Source organism: Peromyscus maniculatus, chromosome 1 (genome assembly GCF_049852395.1).
Source record: "Peromyscus maniculatus bairdii isolate BWxNUB_F1_BW_parent chromosome 1, HU_Pman_BW_mat_3.1, whole genome shotgun sequence".
NCBI lineage: Eukaryota > Metazoa > Chordata > Mammalia > Rodentia > Cricetidae > Peromyscus > Peromyscus maniculatus.
The window spans coordinates 208,831,408-208,846,821 of NC_134852.1; the positions used below are offsets into that span (position 1 = coordinate 208,831,408).

Consider the following 15,414-nt stretch of genomic DNA (forward strand, 5'->3'; position numbering starts at 1 on the left):
GGTTTTTACTGTCTTAGGCCTTCCCCTCCGTTCAGCACGGTTAGATTCCTGCACTATTCTTCCTCCTGCACAATGGAATTTGCACGAGTTAACAAGAATGCAGTGTCTTTGGTAGTGTACTGGGGCTATTTGAAGTGACAGAGGCCAGGACCTTTGACCTTCTGGTTTGGCCCCATGGTGACTTAGCCAGGCCAGTCCTCCCCTCTCAGTGTCGGTGATGCCTTGACAGTTGGTGGGTCCCATGGAACAGGCGGCAAACTCTACAGTATCAGCGACAGGTGGGTCTGAGTGAGCAGGAGTGTCTAGGTGTGGCATGAGTAGCAGAGGTAACACGTCTCTGTCCTTTAAGCACACATGATGCCAAGCCCGTGGCAGGAAGCCACCTCTCTCTCCCTGTGCTCCTGACAGACATCAGTCATTGAGCCTGGCTCTCCTACTTCCACCCCGAGTCTCCCACATCCTCTCATCCTGGGGAAAACAGGTGGAGGTGCTGTGCATTGCCTGCCTGACTTGTTACCCGCATCATCTGCTGGCGGTACTCATCCCCCACAGGCTCCTCCCTCTCTTTCCCAGAGCTGTTTCTGCCCCTCCAGTGCCACTCCAGTTCCAGCTCACAGGCTCCCACATTCCTCTGGGTCTCACGTTCCTCCTTTGCTTTTTACTGCTGTGATAAACATCATGACCCAAAGCAATTTGTGTAGAGAAGTGTTTATTTGGCTTAGAGTACATCAATTCGGGAAACCGAGGCAGGAACTCGAGGCAGGAACTGGAGCAGAGACGAGAGAGGAACGCTGCTTACTGGCCTGCTTGTCATGGCTTACTCAGCCTTCTTTATGCAACCCAGGACCACCTGCCCAGGGGCCATCACTCACAGTGGACTGAGCCCTCCCACATCAATCATTAATCAAGATAATACCCCACGAACTTGCCTACAGGCCAATCTGATGGAGGCATTTTATCAACTGACATTTCCTTTTTCTCACTGTGTCAAGTTGACAAAAAAAAAAAAAAAAAAAAAAAAAAAAAAAAAAAACCCACCTGATCCGCGCACTTGACAACTGGTATGGCTAGGAGGAATGAGCAGAAGGCCAGGGTTTAGCGGCACTCTAAACTCAGGGCCACAGGCCTGTGTCTGAACCTTGGGCATAGCTTTCCCTCTTAGCTGCTCATTCCTCTTCTGTAGGTGCAAATTCCTTTTGCAATTGTCCCACTCCAAAGCATTTAAACTGCGTGAGCCCTGGAGGACAGGATCCCCGCCTGGGGCTGAACTACAGATTCTCTAGGGCAGAGGACTCGGCCCCAACCTGTGCCACGAGTGGCCCCCAGAATGTCAATCTTCACCTCCCAAGGAAGTAGTAGCCCACAAAAAGCAATGATTTTGAATCAAGTGTTGTGACCAAGGGTTGGCTTCTATCTTACGAGAGACTTGGATGCCGTTGACACCAAGAGCTGTGAGTTCTGAGAGATGATGAGGTCCAGCACTCAGGGCAGGCAGGCAGGCAGGCGCTCTAGCACACGTACCACCTGCCATCTACCCGCTTAGCTGCTGAAGCCTCCTCAGGTGGCTCAGACTCTCTTCTCCGCAAGTCCCTCACACATGGATTGCCATGATACGGTGATCCTGTGGGGGACTGCCGAGAGAATAAATCCACGTGACGCCTGGCCAGACCCTGGACAGCAGGGCATAGTCTGTACAAGGGAGCGGTTAACTTCTTCTCTGACCTCAAGGGAGATGTGCCTGCTTGGTGCCAGCCACAGAGCCAGGAACATGAGAAATGACCCTTTGTGGCTTCAAGGACAAGAGTGCTGAACTGAGCAGGGCCAGGGAAGTCCACAGCTGATAACGGCCGGGTGAGTCGATTCCTCATAGCAAACAGACAATGGCCATAGTGACACCATCCCCATCCCCACCAAGGACCTGCCCCCGGGGACAAAGGCTGGCCTAGTGGAGAGACCCCCACCCAGTGCACGAGCAATAGGTACATGCTGTTCCCCTCCACGTGCCCTCTGGATCTCCTCCTCCCTGCCCACAGCTGAGGTATAGTTGGCATCCAGTTGGGGATTTGAAACCAGGGGGAGCACATCTCTCTCCCTTTAGGCTAGACACTTGCTCCCTCACTCTGTGGAGCTTCTCAAAACTGGGCTTTTAGGAGATTGGCTCCCCAAATCAGAAGGGCCTGCAATATTGGAGCAAAACAGCAAACAGACAATGTGAGTCTCTTCAGGTACCCTTAGTCCACTGGCAGTTTCCAGTGGGGGCTTGACACAGGTTAGCCCATGGAAGAAAACGAGAGGGGCCCTAGCTGCCCCTTGGGAGGGTCCTTCTGTGTCCACGATGACTCCGTCCCAACTGTACAATGGGCTCCAGCCTTCCCCAGCAAGCAAAGCCGTCACTAGTCACTGCTCCAGGTCCACTGAGACAATCTGGTAGGCATGGCCCTCGAGCCTTTCTGCTCTCATAACTTCTCCTAAGCGTGCTGGCTCCCCGGATAAAAAGAGAATTCCCAAGCCCAGGACGACCCCTTGGGTATGGATGGCGGTTGCAGGTTCTCCTGCCTGTGAGGCCAGAATGCAGAGCTCTGGACCGAGGAGGCTTCTCTTCCCGGGTGGTACCCACTGATGGCTTGTCAGCTTCGAAAATGTTTTCATCTCTGGGAGAAACAACGCGTGAAAAAGCAGTTCTGAAAGCAGAATTAAGAGCTTGTTAGACACGGGCCTTGGGTCAGGGTAGGTGGCCTATCTGGGGGGCCTTTGAGGAGGCATGCTGGGATTTTTTTAAGCCAGCCTTTCTCCCCCGCAGTTTCCACTTAATGAAGCCGTTGTACAAGGCCCTTGGAGAGCCCACATGCTCCAAAGTAGTACCGAGTGTCCCATTACTGTAAACGGTCTTTTATTTTTAAGCTAATGCTATATTTGGAAAGCAGTAATCCTGGGGAAATGATACTGGCACTAATGGGGAACATATTACCTTTCATGTGTTTTTTTCATGTTTAAGGTTTCTTTGTTATTATCTGAGGATCGAGGCTCTGCACACACTCTTGGGCAAAAAAAAAAAAATCAAAATAAGCCTTAAAGCAGTAATATTTTAATAACCATCAAATGTCTTCAATGAGATAAAAGTATTATATGGTGTTTTGATATTGGGCTTTAGTTAAAACCTTATTTAAAAAAAATAATATTCCTCAGATGTACTGGGGGTCAGCGGGGATGTATTTTTAAATTCAGGTGGAAGGAAAAGTTCCAGTTTGGGTCAATTATGCTAATTAAATGCCACAAATGACTGAAATTGCCAGTAAATGGACTTCTTATTTGTTGCTTACTCTGTTGCCATTGATCAGAACCAGCAGCTGATGGCATGGGAGCCAGCAAAGGCTGGAGACCACAGGCTGAAGGAAGCGCAAATGCTGTGCACCAATCAGAGCCCCAGGTAGGAAAACGGGGGTTTCCCCAGCACTGTCCTTCTGTCAGAGGTTTGTGACAGCCCAGCCTGCCAGCCACCTCCCTGAAACTCACCTTCATTTGTCAATGAATGATGGTCCCGTTCCCAGCCCTAGCTGGGAAGTGCTGAGGGGCCCAAGTTACGAAATGAAACCAAGAGGCTCCGATTTCTTCACACACAGCCCACAGCCCAGCTAGAGCTGTGGCCTCTTCAGAATTGAAAGGGAAAGCCTTGAAGATTCTGCATTTGGTTGTAGAAAATGAGGAAACTGAGGGTTAGGAGAGGAACTGATCTGCCCAAGGGCACACAGCGAGCTCACTGCAGAACTGAGAATAGAAAGGCTATCTCCTGACTCTCTCTCGGTCTCTCCTGCCTCAGGCCCTCCCCTCCTTGCTGTGCTACAGCAGAATTGGGGCAGCCCCCCCCCCCATGCTCTCAGCTCCCTGTTGTGACAGTGTGTCCCATCTCAGTTGGTGACATAAGCATGGAATCAGGCCGTGGGTAGGTCGTAAGACTGGAATATGTCTCTCCCTCTAGTAAGTAGAAACAGGAATCAGATTTCAACTGCAAAATGAAATGCGGAGGTTGGGGACATCGCTCCTCAGTAAAAAGTCTGCTGTGCAATCTGTAATCATTAGGATGGACTTCAGTCCCCAGAGCCTAAGTGAAACAAAGTGAAACAAAAAGAGCCCTGTGGTGACACACAGTAATCCCAGTGCCCGGGAGGCAGAGACAAGTAGATCCCCCAGCTAGCTGCCACATGCACCCACAGCCACACGCGCGCACACACACACACACACACACACACACACACACACACACACACACACACACACACACAAAATACAGCTCACTCTGGAGAGATGGGACATTGAAGTGGGTAGGGGACCCATAGTGTCAGACTGTTGTGTGGGCACCACCATGCTCAGGTAATTCCTTGAATCCAGGATCTTCTCAGCTGTTGGTGTCTCCAATTGAATAAACCTTACAGAAAAGTTGCTACAGGAGAGAGGTCATCAAGAACCCGGGAAGGAAGGGAGGTCTACAGACGAGGTGATACCCTTCGTCCTGTCTCACTCAGGTAGTCCTGAGTGATCCTCAGCTCCTGATTCCCAGGTAGGCTGGGTGGGCTCTTCTCATGTGAACCAGAACCACAGCTACCTAAGGGGGCACCCTCGCCTTGGGAATCTGGGTTTCAGATTCCAGTTCTGTCTCAGTCACCTGACATCAAGTACTTAAGTGACTTTCCTCTCTGAGCCTCAGTCTGCTGGTGTGAAAAGTGGGAGACCGTGTCTTGGAAAGCTGCAGTCAGCGTGGCTTGCCAGGGGAGTAGTTGCTGAGTATTAGGGACACAGGGCAGGCAGCGTTGTCTCAGCTCCGTCCTTGGGAACAAGTAGATGATTCCCAGCCACAGATAATGCTGAAGCCCAACTTGGGGAATTGGGAACTCTGCATATATTTGCGTTTGGTGTTTGTGTGTGTGTGTGTGTTTTGTATATATGCATGTGTTCAGTTGTATACAGTCATACAAGTGTGCACATGGAGGCCAGAGGTCAGCATTGGCTGTCTTCTTGAGTCACCTGCCACTTTGCTTGGTTTACATTTTATTTTTATTTGTTTTATTTCTGTGTGGTTGACTGTTTTGCTGGCATGGATGTCTCTGTACCATATGTGTGCCTGGTGCTCACAGAGGTCAGAAGATCCCTTGGAACTGAAGTTATGGGTGATTGTGAACCACTGTGTTGCGGCTGGAATCTGAACCTAGGTTCCCCAGCAAGGGCAACAAGTGTTCTTAATGGCTGAGTCGTCTCTCCAGCCCCCCACCTTGGATTTTGAGACAAGATCTCTCACTGACCTGGAGCCACCAATTCCCCTAGGCTTGCTGCCCTCTAGCCCCAGGAATCTGCCTGCCTGTCTCCAGGAATACAAACACGCCCCGCACCACTGTGCTTGGCTTTCTACTGTCAGGTCTGGGGTTGAGCTGGGGTTCTCTTGCTTAGACAGCAAGTATTTTACTGGCTGAGTCATCTCCCCAATCCACTCTCTTTTTAAAAGAGGGGCTCACTATTGGAGCCCAGGCTGGCCTTGAACTCATCACTCTCCTGCGTTACAAGTCTTTAAAACAGCAGGGGTGGATCAACCATCTGCATTTGGATTGCCTCAGCATCCTGATAAATGGCAGCAATCTGAGGCTGGAGGTAGGGAAGGAGAAGAGGGATCACTTGTTGCTGGCAGAGGATGGGAGTGTGTGTGTGTGTGTGTGTGTGTGTGTGTGTGTGTGTGTGTGTGTGTGTGTGTGTTGGGTGGTGGTGTACATCCAGGTCAGGGCCAGAAGTCTGAGTCAGACCCCTATTTATCCTCCAAGTGCCCTCCCAGGGCACTGTTCTCAGGAAAACTGAAGCCGGGGTCCAGTTGTCGGGACCTGAGTTCTTGCCTCCGAGACACCAAGGAACTTCTAACCACACCTCTCATGTCCTGGCAGTGCCCATGAGGCACTCCTTCTGCCCAGCAGGCTTCAGCTACCCTCAGTCCTGGCCCAGAGTAAAGACAGACCCCCAAGAAGTCCAGGGCAAAGTCACAACACCAGACCCCTCTGGACCTTCCTATTCTACCCTACAGTAGGCTGCACAGCCGACACCCAGAAAGGCCCTGAAACGGGACCTGCGGTCCTTATGATGGCTGCTGGGAAGTCTTAGGGACCTGGGGATAGAGCCTTCTACACGATAGAGTAGACAACTTCCAGGACACATTTCTTGTTCAAAGCAAAACTGGAAATACTTATTTCCATACATATAAATACATTAAAAAAATTATGGAAATACTTAAAATGCCAAGGAACTGAGGTGTGCCATGCCTGGAGACACACACCTATAAGCTGAGCACTTAGGGGGCTGAGGCAGGAAAATATCAAGTTTGTGGTTGGCAAGGGCTCCATAGAAAAACCCTGTATTAAACAAATAACGATCATGGGGGCCTGCAGCCTCAACACTTGAGAGATGGAGGTCAGGCCCCAAGCCTGAGGCCAGCGGTGCTATGCTGGTCTCTATAGTCAATACAACCCTTCTAAGCATCGGCTCACAGCAGCTCTGCTCACCTGAACTAGGCCCACACAAGAGACCCTCACCAATAAGTCAGGAATGGGAGGGGCTCACCGGGCCATCGTTTCCCTCCGAACCATTGGCCATTGACGGCCTACTGTCTTTAGTTGTGTTCCCCGGCAGAGCCCACCAGGCTTCAACAGCTAACCCCAACTCACCTGCACACAGACAGCTCTGGTTAATCTCGGTGGGTCACAAAACAGAGTCATGAACCTGAGAAAAACACTGGTGGGGAGGACGGCGTGGAGGTGCAGGGCAAGAGTGGGTGTAATTATCTAAAGACAAATCATTAAGAATGTACTCGTGACACGGAAAAAAAATTACCGTCGAGAATGACGCTGAATCCAGAGTTTCCATCCAGGACTCATGTCTATGCGGTGTGTCAAAAATTATGTTGCAACCACCCTGGAGCCCAGTCCCCCCTGTAATAACAAGGGAAGGAAGGGAGGTGGGGGCCCAGACTCTCCACTGGAGCTACTTACCTGTGGGCACAGGGGGACATTCAGAGCAGGCTAAGAGAGAACGCGGTAATGCTGCGGGCAGGAGCCACAGAGCAGAGCGGGCCTCCGCTCTGGGAACTCGCTGGCCACTGGCGTGTGTTCACCGGGTGTTACAGAGCCACTGTGTGCTGGGGGCAGTAGACGTGGGCAGCTCCTACTGAGCCCCTCACAAGTGGGGATTGGAGGCCAGCCTCGTCCCTAGGCATCTCACTTCAAAACTGATTCTGACTCACAACCTGCAGCAATCTCTTATCTACAATAATCGACCTAGGAAATGGGACCCACAGGAGGCCAGATAGCCATCTCTAGTGACCATACAGGAAGCCAAACAAAAACTTCCATGACAATGGCCCATATACCCAGACCTTGATTCATCACTCAGTTTTCCCAGCTTTTGTCAATAATTCCAGTTTAGGACAACCAGTGCATATCTGATCCCATGGGTGCTACTGGTAGCTAGCCTCCCAAGGCTCCCCCGGCCAGTGGCCTCTGGTCAGGGGATATCTGAAACTCCATGGAAAAGCTTTCTCCGGCCTTTGAATCTCTGCAAAACACTGGTGATGGTGGCTGACTCCGGCCAGCTCAGGATGAATAGACTTGCTTGCATTTGCTGGTCAGTCCTCATCATCTCCACAGTGCCAGGATGGCTAGCTCCCAGGGGCCTTAGCAGCTAATCTGTGCTCAGTGAGATTGTGTCCTTCCCTCCCTTCCTAAGGAGAGATCCCCTGCCTTCTTCCCACCTGTTGAAGAAAATTGGCCCCTGAAAGGTCAGCTGAGCACAGGACCGTAAAAGTCACCTGGCTCTCAGGAGCGCAGACTCTGGGGAAGGACTTTTCCATCAGAGGCCCAGCATCCAGCGATGGGACAAGGTAAATCAGTCCTCAGTATGTCAGCAGCCCGGCCAGCATCTACAGCTTCCACGGTGGCTCCTCCTCCCTCCCTGGCAGTGCTATTGTCCCTGTATCCTTTGTGAGTGTCTTTTGCATCAGTAGCTTGCCCCGGGACTCTGAGAGGATGCTCCATCCAACCTCAACACAGTGGACACAGGAGGACACTTACAAAAAGAAAAAAAGTGACAATGTTAATTTTAATTCTGTGACTTTTTTTTTTCAACAACTGGATATAAAAAACAATGCTCAAGACCAGGGGGTCTGTTTCCACATGGAGAAGTGATAGGGTTTCCATTGCAGGGTTAGAACTGGGCAATATGGCTTCCACAGCTCATGCTGTTGAGAGACCTGCACACATCACTCCCCTCACCTTGGCTCCTTTGCAGCCAGATGTTTGCCACCCCCACCTCTCCCACCACCCCACCCAAACCTGCTAACCCCCTTACCCCCCAGCTCCCCACCCTACCCCCATCCCCACAGCCCCACCACCAAAGCAGTCCGCTTACTTCTAGAACCCTCCCACAAGACTCTGGGGTCCCAAGGAACTAGTCCAGGCAGTCAGGCCTGGCTTCTAAATCCAGCTCTGGGACAAATTGGCCTCAGTCACCTCTCTGGGGTTCAGTTGTTTGTGTGGAAAAAAAGGAAAGAACCAACATTTTCTTTTACAAAGGCTTGCCCGGCTCCAAACTCTGTGATGCTCCAACGTCTGTCTGCACGCTGTGGAGATGGACTGTTGAGTAATATGACAACAGGAAGAGGAAGACAGTAAGGTGGGGCCGTCCACCTTGCTGCCAAGGCTGTTTCCTACTCCAAGTACCCCTGGAAAACAACCGTGAAGGGAGTGGGTCGTGAAAATGAAAGCCGTTCCAGGGGCCCGGCTAGGAAGGGCAGTGCGTGGAAGGAGTGGGGGCCGGAGTCCCAGCCAGCACCTTCTAGAGGTAAGCGACCTTCGGGGTCTCTACTGAATCCTGCAAATGACTCAGCAACTCCTCCCAGACCGAAGCGCCGCGGCCTGCATTCCCGGCTTTGGCCGCTCTGAGCACTAGTCACATCTATCACCACAGCGATTCTCCTCACCCACTTCAAATTCTCGTGGCAGTGCCTCTCACTAATGGACTCCTGCTTGAAGCTGCGCAGGGAGAGACGTCTCTTCTCAAGTACGGACTGTGGAAGTATGTGGCCTTGGTGCCAAGGAACCAGTCAGAACCAGGAAGAACAAGAGAGTTCATTTTGAGAACCAGCTCTCGATGAACTGATAGTGGCCGCCTGAAGCACTTTGCTGTGGATGATTTTTGAGGCCATATCTAGGCTCAGCAGGAAAAAGTGCCACAACTGATTAGCAGATTGATTAGCAATGCCTGTCTTGGATAAGGAATGAAAGCAGAGAATAGTATGCAACAAATTTGCTCTGATGCTCCAAGCTGATGATTGAACAGCTGTCTACAGTGGCTGCTATTTGCATCTGTTCTCACATCTGAGACAAGTGCGTACATTGTAACCATCCACATGTGAAAGTAGTCCCATTAAGCCTTGACCTCAGAAGGAAATCCAGAATTGGGAGCTGCTGGTGAAGAACAGGGATGTGTGCTTCCTTTCCGGTCTCTGTTTCCTCAGTGATACAGTAGGAGTTGGGTTAGATCTGTGGTTTGCAGACTGGGTACCCAGAAGCTCCCACGAGCCCGGGGCCAAGGAAGGCTAAAGGAAACCCAAGACTCATCTGCATTAGACTATGTGCTGTTGCCTAAGCCACAGCTGGAGTGAAGGAGTGGTGGACTCTGCTTCCATAGGAACAAGTAATGATCAACTTCCTCGGCTTTCAGCTTTACAATGCCATGAACACGATACACTCTGAATTTTGCATTTTGGCCTTTTCTCAAGGTGGCAATATATAGAAGAAAATCTGGGCATAGAGGCATGGGCTGGGAGGCAGAGCTCCCTGGGAGACTGAGGCACGGGAATTGTTTGAACCCAAGAATTTGGGGACAACATAGCAAAACCACACACACACACACACACACACACACACACACACACACACACACACACAGTATGATACAGTGCTAAGCAATGACAGCAAGGCACAGCTCCCAGTCAGCCACACTGTCCACCATGGGCTATGACTGTGAGGATATTCTGATGACAGTCTAAGCGAGTGGGTGCAGCCTGAGGCCTTCAGGCTGCGTCAGCCCCCGGCAGCTATGTATGAAGCCGAGCATTTCCATAGGTGGGATCACCATGTCACAATGTCAGGAGTTCAGACACCCTTGCCAGTGTGTCACGCTGTCAAGGAGGGGTATTTGCACAGTTAGATGTGCTCAGTGTGAGTGTTACTAAGACATCGCCAGCTTCTGATGGGCCGCTCCCATGTGACACCACCGTAAGTCACAGAGCATCTATAAAGAAAGAAATTTAAAAGACCAAGAATATCCAGGCAGTGGTGGCGCACACCTTTAATCCCAGCACTCAGGAGGCAGAGGCAGGCGGATCTCTGTGAGTTCGAGGCCAGCCTGGTCTGTAGAGTGAGTTCCAGGACAGCCTGTCTCTCTCTCTAAAAACTGAGAGAGAGAGAGAGAGAGAGAGAGAGAGAGAGAGAGAGAGAGAGAGAGAGAGAGAGAGAGAACCGCTTGGCACTGCCTCCCTCCCCCTCCTTTTCTCCCACCCCCTTTCCTCCTTGTCTCTCCTTCCTCCCTCTTCTACAACAACGAACTGCAAGGGCTCCATCCTAAAGAACTCCCCCACTGTGGTTGAACTTGAACTCAGAGCTGGAAGCCTGGTCCTCGTCCTTCCACGCCGTGAGGTCATACAAAGGAGAGGGGCAGCTCTCCCTCCCACCGGTTCCCAACCCCCTGGGGTTTGTTTCCTCTGAGAAACACAGGCTTTGCCACAACCGTACAGCACAATTGCCACACAAACAGCTGCCTTGAGCTGCCATCTTTGAGGACATTGCAGCGACCCTGTGGCTTTTATCCTGTTCTTTTCTGAGGCAGGAAGAACCACTCAAGTTAGTTTTTCTGCTCAGCGTGTGCTCTGAAGTTGCATCTTGGGAAGTTCGCTCACTTCTGTTCCTCTTTCTGCGGCAGTTTCACTGGGTCCCATTAGCACTTGCTCTAGAAGGCTCTGAGTCAGCCCTAAAATATGTCCATTCAGGACTATGACAAGTTCACTTTCATCCCTGCGGGAGGGAAGTGGGCAGATGTGATGAGTGCCCTGGAAGGCGGGTCCAGTGAATGCTCCATTCTTCCCATGCTCCCTGGGATCCTCCAAGGCCATGGGGGCATAGCTTGAAGAAAACTGGACCTGAAAACCCGCCCACACACCTCACCAGGTCCAAGTGGGAAAACTCGAATGGTCAGGACCCTCAGGCATGAATTGACCTTGCCTGAGGTCTTTGTCCCAAGCTCTTCACAAGAAGGTCCTGAGCCAGGCTGGGACTGACTGATGAAGCCCAGAGAACTTTCCCCCATTGCTTGGTTCAGATTGGCATCGGCTGCTAGAGAGAACGGAGTCTGCGTCTGGAGAACAGGCTCACCTAATTGTGGACTCTCCATCAGGAGACCCTGCCTGCTGCCATCAGGATACTTTCCAAGTGACCGTGGGCTCTGAAGTCCCTCTCCCCAGGAGGCACAGTGACCCAACAAGGGAGGGAAGCTGTCTCTCTTCTATAAGCTGCTTAGAGTGTGAGGTTTTTGTCTCCAGAGTGCTGGCGTGGAGGTGGAAGCAGAGGCAGTCCCTCCCTACCCAGACAGCCTCAGGTTCATCGAGGGTGGGGCTGCTCCCCAGAGGACTAGCACACCTGATATCTCTTCATAGAAGACACAAGAGCTCCAGGCAGTGTCATATGGTGGCAACTTGCCTTGTGGGTAAGAGAGTTTACCCTCCAATAAGTGAGGCATCTTCTATTTCCTCTGAGGTCTCTCCTGAGACATTGAGACATGAATCCTGTAACCAAACATCCGTGTCCTGTTGGAGCTCCCCTGTCCTCGGAGGGCCCTGGCAAGTGACATCTTACCGAAATGGATAACCCCTGGCCTGAGGAGTAGACTCACGGTGCACAAGCTAGAGAACCAGAGGGCAGGGCACAGGTGACTGAGCTGCACGTCCACAAGAACATTCCACGATGGTGTCTGAACTGATTTGCACTGTGTGACATGGTGTGACAGCTGAGCACTTATACTCTGGTTAGTGCCGCCAAGAAACCAACGTTTAATATTTAGCCACGGGTGAAGTGCTCGCCTAGCAGACAGGCTGCCCAGGGTTTGGACTTCACGACACTGCACAGCTGAGTGGCCAGCATGACCAGGAAGCTCGAGGTTATCCTGGGCTACATAGTGAGTTAGAGGCCAGCCTCGGCAAAGCGAGATCTTGTCTTAATTAAATAATTAATTAAACTAGCCATGGTGACTACTGGTCATCATATTGGCCAGTACAGTTCTAGAAAACCTGAGGAGACGCTCAGTAGCGTTTGTTCTGGGGAGTTTCATCGTGTGACCGGCCTCACTAGGTGACCTGGAAGGTGCAACTTTGGTTATCTCTTATAATGTTGTATTTGAAAAAAACAAAAACTCATTCCTTGTCCTCTCTATAAAGGAGCATCCAGGTCAGCATTTATCAAAGTGACCAAAGCTTTGGCGTCTGCTTCTGCCTTCCTCAGAGTCTCAGGGACAGATGCCGGCTAGGCAAGGTCTCCTAGCCACACTGACTTCTCTGAGGTGGCCTGCTCACCCCAGCCAACCAGGAAAAGAGAGTCTGCTAGGTAAGCCTCTGGGCACAGGATAATAATGATGATGACATTTGATGTGAGTCCCCACCTAGTATTGTCCCTGATCTTAGAACCCCGCCCAAGACTTCTCCAGTTTCTGTTAAATCCCTGTGGCTCAGAGTTCCCTGGTAGTCTGTGTGGGCTTTTCAAAGCAGGGACAACCACCTCATTCTCTTTTTGATTTGGCAGACAAAGTTAATGGCCACTATGTGACCTCAGACGGCAAAAGGGACTCTGAAGGTAGGACTCAATTACAATCTTGAAAAAAGATTCCCCTTGCTGGCCGGTAATGGTGCACACCTTTAATTCCAGCACTCAGGAGGCAGAGGCATGCAGATCTCTGAGTTTAGGGCCAGCCTGGTCTACAGAGTGAATTTCAGGACAGCCAGGTCTACACAGAGAAACCCTGTCTTGGGGAAGAAAAAAAAAAAAAAAGACTATGCTGAGCTCTCGGGGTGAGCCCAATACAAATCACAAGGGTGTTCTTGAGAAGGAGACAGGAGGGTCTGGGTCATTGGTAGGAGACAGTGATGAAGGGAACAGGCTGGAGTGACTACAGAAAGAGGCTGAAAGTCAAGGAAGGCAATCAGTCTAGAGAAATTGGAGAGGGCCCTATGGTCTCCACGAAGCATTCAGCCCCCACCAATGCCTTGATCTAGACCTCTGAAGAGCAGAACTGTAAGATGATAAATCTGTGCTGCATTAAGCCTCGCATTTGGGTCATTTCTATAAGTGTAGATGCAGACACCCCCCCCCCAGGAGGGGGAGGGGATCCCTGCCACCCCCAGGACAGGGAAGAGCCTGGAGGACCAGGCTTATTTCCTGCAGGTCCGCTTCCCTCCAGCATGCTTTGCCCCACAGCTGACCAGCCTGTCCTGCCCAACAGGTCACCGACTGCTGTGTGGGTCATTCTCAGTGACCGACGCTGCTCTAAGGCTGGGTCCTCCCACTGCCCTGTGGCCTTCTGCACTGGGCCTTGGGTGGTCTGAAGATACGTCCTCCAGCACTCTCCTTCCCTCCCCTCCCCCACCGCACACACCCTCCTTTGCTCTCTCCTCCTTCCTCCTTCCCCAAAGTCAGGGTCCAAAGCCAGAAGAGCAAGCAAGAATGGGAATCAAATCCCATTTCCAACTCAGGAAGGACCTGTCTCTGTCTGTCTGTCTCTCTGTCTCTCTGTCTCTGTATGTCTCTCTGTCTATCTCTCTGTCTGTCTGTCTCTCTCTCTCTGGTGCTTATGATGACAAAATCCTGTGGTGACAGTATCCCTCTGCTTGCCCCCAGCCTTGTAGTCTGAGCAAGCCCTAGAGGCTGCATTCCAAGCTGTGTGAGAGAGAGAAAGGGAGGGAGGGATGGAGGGAGAGAGGGAGGGAGGGAGGGAGAGAGGGAGGGAGGGACAGAGAAGGAGGAGGTGAATGTGGTGGTGCACACCTTTGATTCCAGCATTCAGGAAGCAAAAGCAAGTAGATCTCTGGGAGTTCAAGGCCAGTCTGGTCTACATATCAAGTTCTAGGACAGCCAGGACTATATAGAGAGACTCTGTCTTGAAGAAGAGGGGGAGAAGGAGGGGGAAGGGGGAGGAAGGGGAGGAGGATGGGGGAGGTGGGGAAGACTACAATGATCAGGTCACAGCCGTCATCTGGAGATCTGGACGTGTGAGGCCCATTCTGTGCTAAATCTCTTGTGAATCTTTAATCATCACAACCACTCTCTTGACCAGGCTCGGGACACACACCTTGTGTAACACACCTAGGTATCCTGGCTGTTATTGCTCACAAACCTCAGGCTTCTGTGGACTCAGTACTGGAGAAACACATCTTGCCGCTGAGGTACCACATGTGGAATAAAGCTGCCACCTGGATGTTTTAGCAGACTCCAGGGAGAGTAGAAGAACCTCCAGCCGAGCTCAGTCCAGGTGGATGACTCACAAAAAGCAAACCTCTGTCAGATGACTAGAGATGGGTCCTCTTCTTTTCTCTATTTCATCTTTTTTTTTTTTTAACACAATGGAGGATAATTGAAGCGTTCTGTACCCAGCTTCCAGCTGACATAGATGGGTTGTTTTCCCTACCTTCGGGCTCTTCTTGATTTCTTGGCCCAGCCCCTCCCATCCTCTCTACGTCAGATACCTGTGGTGCAGAGCTGAGAGCACCTACCCAACCAGTTCTTTGTGTAGCCGAGTGTAATGAATTAATTAGTCCCACACAAGCATTTCCATTGATCTCCAGTCTCCTCCTTTCATCAAGAGCCCTTGCAGCTGGGGCATTAAGGACTGAGCAAGTGTGACAGGGGCCATGGCAGACACAGAACCCCACCTCTAGCTGTCAGTCACTGGAGACGCTGAAGGCATGGCTGCCGTGACAACCGAACTCATCCAAAACAAACATGCTTCCTATCTGTTAGGATTTCACTATGAAGTTTCCCCACGTGCTCCCGAACCACAGCTGACGGCACTATTTTGAGAAGTAGTGAAAACTTTAGGGCAGGGCAGAGCTGGAAGCAGTAAGTTTCTGGTAGAGTGTGTCTTCCTACTCCATCATCCCCTTCCGCCATGATGCTCCGTGGCGCCCTGCTTTACCACCTGCCCAGAAACAACAGAACCAGCCATGGGTCAAGCCTTTCCTCCCCGGCATTGCTTATGTTGGGTATTTGGTCACGGTGATGACAAAATTCATCAACTTGCCTGTGCTACCTGAGAAGCAAATCCCTCAACATGTCAAGGAGTGAGTGA

General features: G+C 51.3%; 1 long non-coding RNA gene across 9 annotated transcripts; it reads right to left on the bottom strand.

Moving 5' to 3' along the window:
- Positions 1 to 692: 692 nt before the first annotated feature.
- LOC143271183 (uncharacterized) lies at positions 693 to 14,802 on the bottom strand. 9 transcript variants are annotated; one of them, XR_013048402.1, is made up of 5 exons: positions 9,005 to 10,458; positions 8,535 to 8,746; positions 3,514 to 8,091; positions 2,969 to 3,037; positions 693 to 2,681 (listed from the first exon to the last, which is right to left on the bottom strand). It is a non-coding gene; the product is annotated as an uncharacterized LOC143271183 (long non-coding RNA). The 9 variants fall into 9 exon arrangements; XR_013048400.1 differs by having other exon boundaries at positions 8,857 to 10,458; XR_013048407.1 differs by having other exon boundaries at positions 3,514 to 3,679; positions 6,696 to 8,091; positions 8,535 to 10,458.
- Between the last annotated feature and the right edge of the window lie 612 nt (positions 14,803 to 15,414).